Consider the following 15,966-nt stretch of genomic DNA (forward strand, 5'->3'; position numbering starts at 1 on the left):
ACTGTCAAAATTCTTGCATTTTGATTTTTTATCGTTATGCCATTTACCGATTGGCTTAATTTGTTTTTATATTTTAATAGATTGGACTTTATGAACACGGCAATAACAAAGGTGTATTTTTTTTTTTTTTTTTAATATGGAAAACTTTCTTTCTAAATTATTTTTTAATCTTTTTTTTATTTAATTTATGCCACTAAGGGAACTTGAACTTGATGATTGCTTGTGCTACATACAGCAATAACACAGTATTGTTGTATATAGAAAAATCACAGTCTCCGTCTCAAAGTTAGGAAGTCGAGCTATGACGTATCAGTAAGTCATATATAGGTGATTGGTTAGTTAAACTTACCAGATTTGTTTGGGTTTTTTTTACTTCTGGGTCATGTAACTAGTATTTGTGAAGTGCAAAGGAAATGATACCTGATTTTCTAAATATTTTAAATCTGAAAATTGTGACGTGCATTTATGCTGCTAAAATGTTTATTCTTAACAGACGACTACGCTAGGAACCAAGGACATCAAATATCTTCAGATTTTAAAGCAGGTGAAGGTCTCACACATGACACATATGAAGAGCCCACCATTATCCTGGCTGAAAACTCAACCTTTCACAGTAAAGATCTATCATCTGATCCGTTTCTTTTAGTCCAATCTTCATCGCAAATTGTGAAGCAAAATCAAAGAGTTCAAACAGGAATTAAGCCATATTCGTGTTTGGAGTGTGGGCAAAGCTTTCACTATGACTTTGACCTTATGAGACACCAGCACATTCACACAGCAGAGAAGCCATATTCATGTTCAGAGTGTGGGAAATGTTTTAAGCGAAAAGCAAATCTTATTGAGCATCAAATAATTCATACAGGGGAGAAGCCATATTCATGTTCAGTATGTGGAAAATGTTTTAGCCAGAAATCAGTTCTATCTAGACACCACAGACTTCACACAGATGAGAAACCATTTTCATGCCCACAATGTGGTAGATCTTTTAAACGGAAGACAGATGTAATTGAACATCAAAGATGTCACTCAGGGGAGAGACCATTTTCATGTTCAGAATGTGGGAAATGTTTTGCCAAAAAATCAAATCTTACTGCACATCTGAGAGTTCACACAGGAAAGAAACTATTTTCATGTACAAAATGTGGGGAATGTTTTGATCAGAAATCTGATTTGGTTGCACATCAGAAAAGTAACACTGGAGAGAGGCCGTATTTATGCTCACAAAGCAGGAAATGTTCTAAGCGGAAAATAAATTTTGTTGAACATCAAAGTAGTCATACAGGGTAGAAGGTCAGAGTTTTTAGCTCAAAATGTGGAAAATATTTTACAAATAAATCACATGTTGCTACACATCAGAGAGTTCACACAGGGAAGAAGCCATATTCATGTTCTGAATGTGGGAAATCTTGTTCCAAAAAATCAGATCTTAACAAACATCAGAGGAGTCACAGAGAGAAGACGCCTCTTTTTATGCAGCGCATGGGGAAAGTTCTTTAATTGGACTTCGGGTCTAATTGCACATCAAGATTCTTAGTGGAAAAGACTTATCTAGAAAATTTGAGAAATGTTTTATCCACAAATAACTTCTTAGACATCAAAGAACTCAGATATAACTAGTGTCTTCATAATATCGATATCTTAAAGGTGTTGTGCTACCTTTCTTCCTTCTGGTCAATCTCTCTTTATGCTCTTCCACCCAAATTTACAAAAAAATGAAAATGTTTTGAGAGTACTTTTAACGACCTTGAATGAAATAGTTGACAAGGAGACATGATAATAGTTTTAGTGTTTCCCCGACATCCAATGCAGGTATTCTGTGGATTTGTAATATCGTCAATATATTGGAAATACCAGATGTGAGCCGACCAAGGTTTCTCTTTAGTATTCTACAATAGGAACTAGGAGTCAAAGAGGACCATATTGTTTAACCCTTTTTGGAAACAAGTCCCACCTCAAAGCTAATGCAGTGATTCAAATTTTTATTTTGTTCTAGATGGAAAATGTACTATCTTTTTTATGTGTGTCCTTTTTACTACAATTGGTTTATTTTTCTCTTCATTGATTTGTCATTATTATCAATATTGTTTCCTAATTTACTGTTACGTCCCCTGCACAATCTATGGAGATTGTGCAGGGGCCGTGTGCACGTGGCGTCTTAGAGCGCAGCGCTTCGGCTGCTGCCCGAAGCGCGCGTTCTAAGAAGTGACATTTCACTTCTTCCGTGCGCTTTGCCGGCAGCCCCTGCTCTGTCTATGGCAGGAGCTGCATGCAGAGCGCACGTTCTCTGCCGGCACCATGCGCTTCAGAACGGAGCTTTTCAGCTGCGCACTGAAGCGCACCTTTTAGGTGCGGTGCAGAGCACACACGTGCGCACATAGCCTTATAATAGCTCTTATTTTTAAGTAATATTCTGAATATCTCCAATCTCTCAATCCTTTGCAGAATTTGTTGTTTTTTACTTTAATTTTTTTTAATTTAGCATTTTCATTTTTCTCTCTCCTCCTTCCAAGAACCATAACTTTTTATTTTTCAGCTGACATGGCTAATGAAGTCTTGTTTTTATTATGGGTCTGAGTTGTACTTTTGGTACCTACACTGGTAGGCACTACATTTTTTAAAACTTATTAGATTTTAGCCCCATTACCCAAGACGATTTCCCGTTTTTCGTTTTTTTTTGCTCCCCTTCTTACGAGACCCGTAACTTTCTTATCTTTCTGTCAATCTTGTCATATGAGGACTTGTATTTTGCTAGACAAGTTGTACTTTAAATTAAACCATACGATAAAACTTATCTAGTACTGGAAAATGGCAACAAAATTCCAAGTGTGGAAAATTTGCAGCAAAAGTGCGATTGCATGATTTGTTTTTGGGATATTTTATTCACCACGTTCACTATATGTAAAACTGATGTGTCGTTGTGATGCCTCAGGTCAAGTGCGAGTTCATAGACACCAAACTTGTATAGGATTGCTTTTCTCTAAGGGGTAAAAAAAAAAAAAAATCAGATGTTTGTCCAAAAAAGTGGTGCAATTTTTGCGCAATTTTCCGCGATCCATAGCGTTCTCATTTTTCAGGATCTATGGCTCAGTGACAGCTTATTTTTTGCGTCTCGAGCTGATGTTTTTAATAGTACCATTTTTGCTCAGATGCTACATTTTGAATGCCCTTTATTGCATTTTGTGCTAAATTTGTGGCACCCAACAAATGTAATTTTTTTGCCACTACGCCGTTTACCGATCAGATTAACACTAGAAGTCCCAGAGAGGGGTCATTTAACATTTCTACCTTTGGAACCCAGGGAGCTCGAAATTTCTATGACTTCTAGTGTTGATTTTTTATTTCGATAGATCGGGTATTTTTAAACGCGGCGATACCAAATGTGTGCATTTTTTATTTTTTTAACCCTTTAATTTTCAATGGGGCGAAAGGGAGGAGATTTGAACTTTTAGGTTTTAATTATTTTTTTATTTTACTAGTTCCCCTAGGGGGCTATAAGGATCAGCAGTCTGATCGCTCATTCATTTCTGTAGATTAGAGCTACACAGCTGTGATCACCAGAATTACCTCGTCACTGGCAGCATTCGGCCGGGTGAAACAAGAAGTGAGTCATGTGAGCTACAGGAGTTATCACATGATCCTGTGCTACCATCGGCTCACAGTGATCATGTCACAGCGCCGCTGATGGGGACGGGTAAGTGAAGATTTAGGGTGGTGGGGATTTAAATCGCGATGTCACATTTTGACATTGTGGTTTAAGAGGTTAAGGCGGGCTTTGCACGCTGCGACATCGGTAACAATGTGTTACCGATGCTGCAGCGATAGTCCCGCCCCCGTCGCACGTGCAATATCTAGTGAAAGCTGCCGTAGCGATTATCGCTACGGCAGTTTCACACGCACATACCTGCCGTGCGACGTCCCTCTGGCCGGCGACCCGCCTCCTTCCTAAGGGGTGGATCGTGCGGCGTCACAGCGACGTCACACGGCAGGCGGCCAATTGAAGTGGAGGGGTGGAGATGAGCAGGATGTAAACATCCCGCCCACCTCCGTCCTTCTCATTGCAGCCGGCGGCAGCTAAGGTGATGTTCCTCGCTCCTCCGGCTTTACACACAGCGATGTCTGCTGCCGCAGGAACGAGGAACAACATCGTACCTGTCGCACCATCGGCATTATGGAAATGTCGGAGGCTGCAGCGATGATACGATAACGACGCTTTTGCGCTCGTTCATCGTATCAAAAAGGTTTTACACGTTGCGATATCGACTGCGACGCCGGATGTGCGTCACTTTCGATTTGACCCCATCGACATCGCACGTGCAATGTCGCAACGTGCAAAGCCGCCCTAAAAGGCACGAGTGGATTGCAGATTTACCTGTGCCTGTGAGGCACACATGTCAACTGTTCAAATCATCTGACATGTGCGCGGATAACTTGCAGCAGCCGCAGGTGATTACACTATGACCGCTTAGGACGTATCAGTTTAAGGGGTTAAAATTGTATGCAATCTACTTGCTATGCTATGTGTAAATTGATATTGATCCAACATTCCCAACCCCCCCCCTCTGCATGTGACCGTCTGTTTATTGTAGTTATTATTATGGAATTGGATTGTGTCCACTAGGAATTCAAGCAGGTCCAGTCATATATCAAATTTTGTTTAAATGCAGATTGCACATTTTCTGTTAGTACAATAAACCTCATTTCAATCCAGAAATATTACTCAGTCCATCAGTTACTAGATATATACAACTGAAATAGCAAAAACCCAAATTGTTATAAAGAAAAAAGGTTGACATTAATAGGGGTGCACAAACTTTTTTCATATGACTGTACCATGATGTGTGCTCAAATTGAGACTTGAACCGATCTTTAATAATGTCTGACAATATCTGAATAAATACCAAGTTTCGAAAAATTTCTTTGTCAGCTTTTCTTTATTTGAAATCGCATCCAGCCAGTCCATTTTGAATATGAACACAATCGTAGCTTGGATGATTGACATCAATGGTGGTTCTGTAGTTTACTTTTCCTGGTAGCTGAGGCCCATATAAGTCTAGTTTCACACGTGCGTTGTGCAGCATCCGTCGCATTGCGTTGTGTGACGGATGTAACGGATGCGTTGCGTATAGTGGCACAACTGATGCGACGGATCCTGCAAAGCAACGCAATCCGTTGTAGTTTTTTTTCAGCGATTTATTCAACTGAGCATGCTCAGCTGTGTAAAGACGGATCCGTCACAGGAATCCGTCAAATGACGGATTCCGCCACCATAGGCTTCCATTATAAAACCGACGCATGCTGACGGAATCCTGCACATTGCGTTTTTTTTTTTACGCTCTGGGAAGTGCAGAAAAACGCTACATGCTGTGTTCTTTGCGCCCGGCGGATGCAACGCAGCGTCGGCCAGTGGATACAACGCAAGGATTGGATTAATGTGGCTTTCAAAAAAATCTTCAATTTCATATTCTCGCATAACCTCCTTCCATTTTAAAGGCCCCCCTGCCTTTTTCCCCCATGACCAATGTGGTTTTAGCATTGAGTAAATATGACTTGTTGAAAAAAACCTGCGTTCTGGCCTGTCTCAAAAATGTGCCCATATTTGTCCCAAGATCAGATTGTTGTCTATTGGCGATGTATTTTTGTACAAAACTGCAGGATCTGAAGGATTAGGAAGGGTTTGTCAGTAAAAACTGGAAAACGCTGCTTTACTATTTCACAGGGAAGTATTAAAAACTCAAAGTCTAGTAGATCTGCTGTGGCAATACAGCACTGCGTTGCTAGAATACCATAATTTAGGGGAGGTTTGCCTTTAAGAAATCGTGGATTCCCTATAAAGGCATGAAATGGTGAGTTAAAGACATGCATGATTTCCACACCCTCCTCCATGTTTGAATCGTGTGCCATATGGTCAAGTGTTCCCTGATCTCACTTGGGATCTCATCATTATTCAAATGCATCAAAGCTGTTAGCGAGATAGGAGGGTGTAATTGTTGTTCCAACTGAACGTTGGCTGTGATGCTAGTCACTACTTACAGACAGAATGGACAGAAGAGTAGTCAGACAAGATGGGATCAGAAAACAGAAGGACTCCGGGAGTAAGCAGAAACACAGTCAAGTCACAGGCTGAGGGTCAGAATTCCAGGAGAGTATGTTTCATGGAGCAGACAGAGACATGGTCAGGTAATGGTCTGAGGTCAGAAGCCAGAAGGTAACAACAAGAACAGGGAGCGGGCAGAGAGAAGCCAATGAACAGTCCAGGGTCAAAAAGCTCCATTCAGAACACAAACAATAGTCAAGAGCACACTGCACAACCACAGAGTACAACTGACGAAGTTCTGGGAGTGCATGCTCAGTAAAGAAACAGCAATTACCAGGAAGGTGGAACACCTGAGTAATCAGCACCTCCCACAACCTCCAAGGAATTCTGTGCTGTCACCAAGTGCTCAAAGAAACACAGCAGAACATCTCCAAATGCAAACTGCTCTGCACAAAGAAAACATGTACCTTCCGACTCTTCGGTTCAGGAAAGCGCAGCAGAGCATCACCAGTGTGCAAGATGCTCCACGCAGAGGAATCCGTGACATTGGCAAAGTGAGAAGTTTCCCTTATCCAATATAGAATGTAATGAAAGTTTGCTACAAGATTAATCTGGCATATTAATGCCCCCTTCCTCTTTCGGTAATTGAAGTTTAGTTAAACTTATACGTGTGCGTCCCTTGTGTCCCCATATAAATTTACGAAATGCAGAGTTAAGTAATTTAACATCTGTTTTGTGTAGCAGTAGAAGTAAAGTTTGGAAGAAGTAGAATATTTTGGGGAATACTAGCATTTTAATTAGATGGCATCTGCCTGAGAAGATGAGTCAGAAATGCTATAAGAGGTTTATAATTCCTCTTGTAGAGCATTGAGGGATCAGCTGGGAGTTGGATTCCCAAATACAGTTAGATCCAGAAATATTTGGACAGTGACACAATTTTCGCGAGTTGGGCTCTGCATGCAACCACATTGGATTTGAAATGAAACCTCTACAACAGAATTCAAGTGCAGATTGTAACGTTTAATTTGAAGGTTTGAACAAAAATATCTGATAGAAATTGTAGGAATTGTACACATTTCTTTACAAACACTCCACATTTTAGGAGGTCAAAAGTAATTGGACAAATAAACCAAACCCAAACAAAATATTTTTATTTTCAATATTTTGTTGTGAATCTTTTGGAGGCAATCACTGCCTTAAGTCTGGAACCCATGGACATCACCAAACGCTGGGTTTCCTCCTTCTTAATGCTTTGCCAGGCCTTTACAGCCGCAGCCTTCAGGTCTTGCTTGTTTGTGGGTCTTTCCGTCTTAAGTCTGGATTAGAGCAAGTGAAATACATGCTCAATTGGGTTAAGATCTGGTGATTGACTTGGCCATTGCAGAATGTTCCACTTTTTAGCACTCATGAACTCCTGGGTAGCTTTGGCTGTATGCTTGGGGTCATTGTCCATCTGTACTATGAAGCGCCGTCCGATCAACTTTGCGGCATTTGGCTGAATCTGGGCTGAAAGTATATCCCGGTACACTTCAGAATTCATCCGGCTACTCTTATCTGCTAGTATGTCATCAATAAACACAAGTGACCCAGTGCCATTGAAAGCCATGCATGCCCATGCCATCACGTTGCCTCCACCATGTTTTACAGAGGATGTGGTGTGCCATGGATCATGTGCCGTTCCCTTTCTTCTCCAAACTTTTTTCTTCCCATCATTCTGGTACAGGTTGATCTTTGTCTCATCTGTCCATAGAATACTTTTCCAGAACTGAGCTGGCTTCATGAGGTGTTTTTCAGCAAATTTAACTCTGGCCTGTCTATTTTTGGAATTGATGAATGGTTTGCATCTAGATGTGAACCCTTTGTATTTACTTTCATGGAGTCTTCTCTTTACTGTTGACTTAGAGACAGATACACCTACTTCACTGAGAGTGTTCTGGACTTCAGTTGATGTTGTGAACGGGTTCTTCTTCACCAAAGAAAGTATGCGGCGATCATCCACCACTGTTGTCATCCGTGGACGCCCAGGCCTTTTTGAGTTCCCAAGCTCACCAGTCAATTCCTTTTTTCTCAGAATGTACCCGACTGTTGATTTTGCTACTCCAAGCATGTCTGCTATCTCTCTGATGGATTTTTTCTTTTTTTTCAGCCTCAGGATGTTCTGCTTCACCTCAATTGAGAGTTCCTTAGACTGCATGTTGTCTGGTCACAGCAACTGCTTCCAAATGCAAAACCACACACCTGTAATCAACCCCAGACCTTTTAACTACTTCATTGATTACAGGTTAACGAGGGAGACGCCTTCAGAGTTAATTGCAGCCCTTAGAGTCCCTTGTCCAATTACTTTTGGTCCCTTGAAAAAGAGGAGGCTATGCATTACAGAGCTATGATTCCTAAACCCTTTCTCCGATTTGGATGTGAAAACTCTCATATTGCAGCTGGGAGTGTGCACTTTCAGCCCATATTATATATATAATTGTATTTCTGAACATGTTTTTGTAAACGAAAACTTGTGTCACTGTCCAAATATTTCTGGCCCTGACTGTATTTGATTTATTACTCCATTTAAAAGGGAATGAGGCACTATTTTATAAGATCTTACAATTTTCTTGGGTCAATTCGTCAGGCAGGTTTGCATTCGGTTGAATTCAATACAGAATGTGAATGAAAGTGTTCTCTAAAGATGGAGGCCTCTTAATAGATTTAGCGTATCTTTAGACAGTCTTCACATTTTAGAGAGCCTATACAATGTTGCAAAATGGTGAACACTACTCCCGCTTTCAAAGTTCAACCCACTTTTCAGAAAAAAGTGCACCCTTGAACAAAGTTTGTAACTGTCGTGACTGCTTCTTAAGTCTAGTGGGCGGGTCTTGCTCTATGGTGCCTCGCTACGGGACTCACGCTGCTTTTTCTTCGCGTAGTTTCCTCCGGAGCGTTGCCAATGACAACTCCTGTTTTACAATGTGCGTTTATGATTTTGTGAGTTCCCTGATCCGCCCCGCTACCCAGCTGACCTTTCCCTGTTCTCCGTCTCCTGTGTTTTGTTTGTCTTCCCTGTCTTCCTGACCCCGGTCTCTGCCCTCTCCATTGCTCTGACTGATCTCTCAGCTTCTGACCTCGGTGACGTTACCTGACCTTGACTCTGCTTCCTGCTTTGGTATCTACATGCTCTCTCAGCTCCTGACCCTCGTACTTCCACCTGGTTTACAGCTTGCTCATTCCCTCTATTCAGACGTGACCTCCTTTCTCTGACTCGGCTTGCTGACTAATTGTTCTCTGTGTGTGCTTCCCTGTGAGCTTTATGCGGGCGTCACACGGGACGATAAATCGTGCGATCGCACCCGCCCCGTCGTTTGTGCGTCATGGGCAATTAGTTGCCCGTGGCGCACAGTCGTTAACCCCCCGTCACACGCACTTACCTCCCGGGTGACGTCGCTGTGGGCGGCGAACATCCTCTTCCTGAAGGGGGAGGGACGTTCGGCGTCACAGCAACGTCACACGGCAGCCGGCCAATAGAAGCGGAGGGGCGGAGATGAGCGGGACGTAACATCGCAGGTAAGCTGTGTTCGTCGTTCCTGAGGTGTCACACGGAGCGACATGTGCTGCCACGGGAACGATGAACAACCGGCACGCAGAAGGAGGAACGAGTTTTTGAAAATGAGCGACGTGTTAACGAACAACGATAAGGTAAGTATTTTCGGTTGTTAACAGTCGCTCGTAGCTGTCACGCGCTATGATATATCAGACGATGCCGGATGTGCGTCACTACCGACGTGACCCCGACGACATATCGCCCAATATATCGTACCATGTGACGCCGGCATTAGACTACTGCTTTTTGAAGATTTGTGTCCACTCAGCTTCTGCACCCTCTGGTGGAAGCCTGACAGCAACATCTTAATGCCTTCTGTTTTTAATGTCTATTAATTATAGAACACTTTATCTGAGATAACTTTACCCTGTGTTTTTTACAGTGGCCACATTATAGCCAGTTTGGCACTTTTTTTTTCCTAAAAATGACCTCTTTACTGTTGAAGCAAAATTTGTGAATTAATTTTTCAAATCTATGCTTCAAATGTAATTTTTTTCCTAATCCAAACCTCAAGTTAATGCATCTCAACTCATCTGTGGCTGAGCCCTGCGCTTCCCTAACGTCCCAATACGGCTCCTTCCCTCTGTCGGTGTATCGTTCCTAGGCCCTCATTAGCCCTAAACTCACCCTGACTAGTGTGCAGGCCAGCGAGACACTTATCTCACTACTACAACTTTTATTATTGCCGTGCCATTTATTCCATGGTGCTGTCACGCTGTACAAAGAGCTGGTAAGACGTAGTACAGCATATTCCCCACTAGGTGGCAGCAGAGTAGTGAAGGAGAGACAAAGTAACACTGTAACAGAAAGACAGCTGAAGTACAGCAGAGTAACAGGCGAACCACCAGGGGCAATAGAGTAGTCAAACAATCAGGGTCTTAGCCAGGAAAGTAAAGTCACTTCAAAGGGAGGATCAAAATCAAGTGAGAAAACAGAACAGAGTCGGAAGCCAGGAGATCAGGTATGCAGAGGGAAACACAAACAACAGGCAGGAGCAGGAAGTCAGGGACTGGGACAGACGGATGGACGAACGGGGGAGGGTACAGGTCAGGGCACGGTAACAAGGAGTCAGATAAAACAGGAATTCTCACCAGAACCAGTCACAGGCTGCAGATCAAAACTATAACCAGCACCAGAATGCAATTGCAGAGACCAGATATAGTGTCTCCTGAAACCAGAGCGAGGCTGATGGGAGTTAACCCCTGACATGACCAGGCCAGGTCTGGGAAACTCTGGAGCAGAGAATACCATTCCTGGATCATGACAGGCGCTTTACATGTGAAAAAGGGGCATACATAGACAAGTACAATAATCGTGATCATTTCAAGACACAGACTGGTACAGCAGGATAGAAGACGCTGCCTGTGAGGGCTCACAGTCTACAGTAAAGGGGTTGAGGATACAGTAGGTGAGGGTACAGAGGGTTGTGCGAAGCTATGGTGGACTGAGGGTTACTGGAGGCTTGTCAGAACAGGTGGGTCTTCAGGTTCCTTTTGAAGGTTTCCACAGTAGGAAGAGTCTGATATGTTGCGGTAGAGAGTTCCAGAGTATGGAGGAGGCACGGGAGAAATCTTGTATGCGATTATGGGAAGAGGAGACAAGTGTAGAGTAAAGAAGGAGATCTTGTTAAGATCGGAGGTTGCATCCAGGTAAGACTAGGTCACAGATGTATGAAGGAGACAGATTGTGGGTGGCTTTGTATGTCATGGTTAGTGTTTTGAAATTGAGTTTTTGGCAATGGGAAGCCAGTGAAGAGATTGGCAGAGAGGAAAATCTGGGGAATAGCAGATGGATTAGTTGGGCAGCATAATTTAGGATATATTGGAGGGGAGCAAGATTATTAGAAGAGAAGCCACTGAGCAGGAGATTACAGTAGTCCAGGCGAGAGATGATGAGGACGTGCACTAGTGTTTTTGCAGATTCTTGATCAAGGAATGTGCAGATTTGGGAAATATTTTTGAGTTGGAGTCGGCAGGGGTTGGAAAGGGCTTGGATATGTGGCTTGAAGGAGAGAGCGGAATCGAGGGTTACTCCCAGGCAGCGATCATGCAGGGCTGGGGAAAATGAGCAGCCATTGACTTTGATGGATAAGTCAGGTGGAGTAGTAGAGTGAGGTGGGGGAAAGACGATAAAATCTGTTTTTCCATATTCAGTTTTAGAAATCGAACAGAAAACCAGGACAATATAGCAGACAGACATTGTGGGATTTTGGTTAGTAAGAAACTGATATTGAGGCCAGAGAGATAGATCTGCGTATTGTCAGCATAAAGATGATACTGAAAGCCATGGGACAAGTCTGTGGTACCAGGAGATGAAAGAATCTGTAGCAAGAGGGAATGGTCCACAGTGTAAGAGGCAGAAGACAGGTCTAAGGCTATGTGCCCACGGGCGCTCGTGCCTGCGGATGTATCCGCAGGTACGAGCGCATGTTTCCCGCAGCTGCCCGCCGGCGTCCGCAGCTATTTTTAACTGCTAGAATACAGCGGAATAGCTGCGGGAAACATGCGGAGATTCATGCGGCTTACCTGCGGACGTCCCGGCCTCTTATCTCCATAGCGGAGGGCTGGGACATCCGCAGGTAATTCCGCATGAATAATTGACATGCAATTATACATGCGGATGCCTACATCCGCAGCATGGTCGGCAGCCGCACTTTCCGCAGCGTGGACACAGCACTCCCCATTTCCCATAGGATAACATGGGGAGTGACTGTACATGCTAAAACCTGCGGATTTATCTGGAAAATCCAGAAAAATCCGCAGGTTTTCCGCGGCAAAATCCGCAGAAACAAGGTCCCGTGGGCACATAGCCTAAGAGGACAGAGTAGTGTCTCTTGGCTTTTATGGTTAGTAGGTCATTGGTGACTTTAGTTAGGGCAGTTTCAGTGGAATGACACAGTCAAAGACTGCAGTGAGGTTGGGGATGAGGTGGTATGGGAGCGGGTCAAGTAAGCAGGTCGTGAGATGTGATCTGGAGAGAAGAAAGGAGATCTGGTCTTTTGTCATGGTGGAGAAGCTGGATATGGAGGAGGATGGCTCAGTAGTTATCGGGAGGGGCTGGGGGGAGTGAGAGCCAAAGCTTCCTCTGATGTTTCAATTTTCTGCTTGAAGAAAGAGGCAAAGTCATCAGCTGAGATGAGGAGAGGGAAGAGGTGCCGAGGGACTGAGGAGAGAATTGAAAGTGTCAAATAGCTGTTTAGGGTAGTGGGACAGGGAGGATATGACAGATGAGAAGTAGGTTTGTTTTGCAGCAGTGAGTGCGGACTTAAAATTGGTGAGGAAGTGTTTGTATGCGATGAAGTGCTTGATGGAATGGAACCTCTTCCATCACTATTCAGCAACCCTGGAAGCTTGTCTCGGTTCTTAGGTCAGGCATGTGTGCCATGGTTGCCTGTTGATTGTGCGGGTTTTGGTATGCGTGAGGGGAGTGGCCAAATTGAGAGCTGTAGTTATTGTGGTGTTATATAGAGTGGCAGCAGCATTTGCATTGTGTAAAGAAACCATGTCAGCAAGGGGGAGGAGGGAGTGAGAGAGTGAATATAAATCAAAGTGTTTGAGATTTCTGCAAGGGGATGTATGTTTGTGTAGTGGGGGTTGAGTACTAGGTGAGGAGAGGGAAGAGAATGTAAGTAGGTTGTGGTCAAACAGGGGGAGAGGTGAGTTTGAAAAGGGTAAGATGAGGTCCAGCGCGTGGCCATCTTTGTGAGTAGCTAAGAAGGACCATTGAGTGAGGCCGAAATAAAAAGTGTTAAAAGTTTAGAGACAGCTGAGTGGGAGGTGTCAATAAGGATTTTAAAGTCACCCATGATGATAGTGGGGATGTCAGTGGAAAGGAAATGTAACAGCCAGGTGGTGAAGTGGTCAAGGTAGGTGGTGACTGGCACTGGAGGCCGGAAAATGACAGCCAATTGGAGTAGATCCGGACGAAGTTCACCTCAAAAGAGGGGAGAGTAACGGAGGGTGACAATGGAATTGGGGTGAAGGAACAGTTATCAGACAAGAAAAAAACAACTCCACCATGCTTGTTACTGGGGCGGGGGTGTGTGAGACAGATTGAGACCACCAGAAGAAAATGCAGCAGGAGAGGCTGTATGAGAGGGGGTGAGCCAGGTTTTAGTAATGCCGAGTAAAGGAAGGTTTGTATGTGATGAAAAGATCATGGATGTAGGAAAGTTTATTGTAGACAGAGCAAGCATTCCATAGGGCTCCTGTTAGAGGGACTGGAGGCTGGGTGAATGGGTGAAAGGTTGTGAAAGTTTGTGATAGATTGTGGATGGGGGATATAAATGACTATGGGGATGTGGTGAGGAGGGCTAGGATTTGGAGAGATATCTCCAGCAATGAGTAGAAGCCGCAAGAGTGTTACCGTGTTTTTCCAAAAATAAGACACTGTCTTATATTTTTTTTGCCCCCCAAAAAAGCACTAGGGCTTTTTTTTGGAGGAGGTCTTATTCTTGGAGAAACACGGTTGGGGGTAAGTTTACCCCCGAAAAAAGCAGACCCCCACTTCCCAGGAGACCCATACTCACCAGACCAGGACGTCTGCGTGGTTCACAGGTCCTCCTGTGATCTCCGGTCGGTGCTGCACGCCGTCCTACCCTGCTGCTAGCTGACACACAGAAGATCCCAGACACACACAGCAGATCACACACACACACATCACATCACATCACATCCAGCACTTACGGCAGCAGGGAATGAGAGCAAGTCACGTGTCCGGCCGCAGGTCCTGTTCATCGCGCTGCACCGCACTGCCTCTCAGGATTCTCCCGGCGAGAAGAGATCGGTGTCACTGGATGAGGTGAGTGTGTGTGCGATCCGATGTGTGTGCGATCCGATGTTTGTGTGTGTGTGATTTGATGTTTGCGTGTGATCCGATGTTTGTGTGTGCGATCTGATTATGTGTGCGATCTGACTGTGTGTGCGATCCGATGTTTAATGTGTGTGTGATCTGATTGTGTGTGTGTGTGTGTGTGTGAGCTGATGTGTGTGTGTGTGTGTGTGTGTGTGTGTGTGAGCTGATGTGTGTGGGTGTGTGATCACTGCAGGTCCTGCTGCTCGGCGTCTGGTGAGTGATTGCCAGGTGCCGCTGTGTATAATGAAGTGTCCTGCAGTATCTGTAACTTTTTTAGCTGCACGGATACTGCATTATTGATCCGGGACTAGGGCTTATTTTCGGGGGGAGGGCTTATATTTAAGCCTTTCTCTGAAAATGCTGAAAATCCCTGCTAGGGCTTATTTTTGGGGGAGGTCTTATTTTTGGAAAAACACGGTAGTAGGTGGGAGCAGGAGAGGCCATGAGGTGGCCGTGTGTGTCTGGAGACAGAGGATTTTATGTGAGGAAACAGATCTGAGGAGGAGGTTAGGTGGGTGGGGAGGATGGAGGGAGAGATGACCAGGTCATTACTGGGTTTAGCATACCTCCCAACCGTCCCGGATACAGCGGGACTATCACGCTTTGCATTGTTTGTCCCATTGCCACGGGCGGGACGGCCGTATCCCGGGCTCCGCCCACCCACTCTCTCCCCGCCTCACTGCTTTTCCCTCCTACCATCCTAACACGTGACGTGGCATAACAGAGAGGAGCGCGCTGCCCGAAACTAGTCTCTGTCTGCTCTGTGCTGCTGCTAAGGTATGTAAACTGAATCTCCCCAGCGCTGATTCCCCTCCCTCCCCCCCCCCCCGGCCGGAGCCTCTCTGTGCGGTCGGCCGGCCGCCTCTCTGTGCGGTCGGCCGGCCGCCTCTCTGTGCGGTCGGCCGGCCGCCTCTCTGTGCGGTCGGCCGGCCGCCTCTCTGTGCGGTCGGCCGGCCGCCTCTCTGTGCGGTCGGCCGGCCGCCTCTCTGTGCGGTCGGCCGGCCGCCTGTCTCTGCGGGAGGACGGCCGCCTGTCTCTGCGGGAGGACGGCCGCCTGTCTCTGCGGGCGGACGGCCGCCTCTCTGTGCGGGCGGCCCGCCATCTCACTGAGCGGGTGGCCGGCCGCCTCATTGTGCGGGCGGCCGCCTCTGTGCGTGCGGCCGGCCGCTTCTCTGTTCGGGCGCCCCCCGCCGCCTGTCTGTGCGGGCGCCCCCCCGCCGCCTGTCTGTGCGGGCGCCCCCCGCCGCCTGTCTGTGCGGGCGCCCCCCGCCGCCTGTCTGTGCGGGCGCCCCCCGCCGCCTGTCTGTGCGTGCGCCCCCCGCCGCCTGTCTGTGCGTGCGCCCCCCGCCGCCTGACTGTGCGGGCGCCCCCCGCCGCCTGTCTGTGCGGGCGGCCTGCCGCCTGTCTGTGAAGGCGGGCGGCCGGCCGCCTGTCTGTGAAGGCGGACGGCCGGCCGCCTGTCTGTGAAGGCGACCGGCCGCCTCTCTGT

Source organism: Anomaloglossus baeobatrachus, chromosome 5 (assembly GCF_048569485.1).
Source record: "Anomaloglossus baeobatrachus isolate aAnoBae1 chromosome 5, aAnoBae1.hap1, whole genome shotgun sequence".
Classification (NCBI taxonomy): Eukaryota; Metazoa; Chordata; class Amphibia; order Anura; family Aromobatidae; genus Anomaloglossus; species Anomaloglossus baeobatrachus.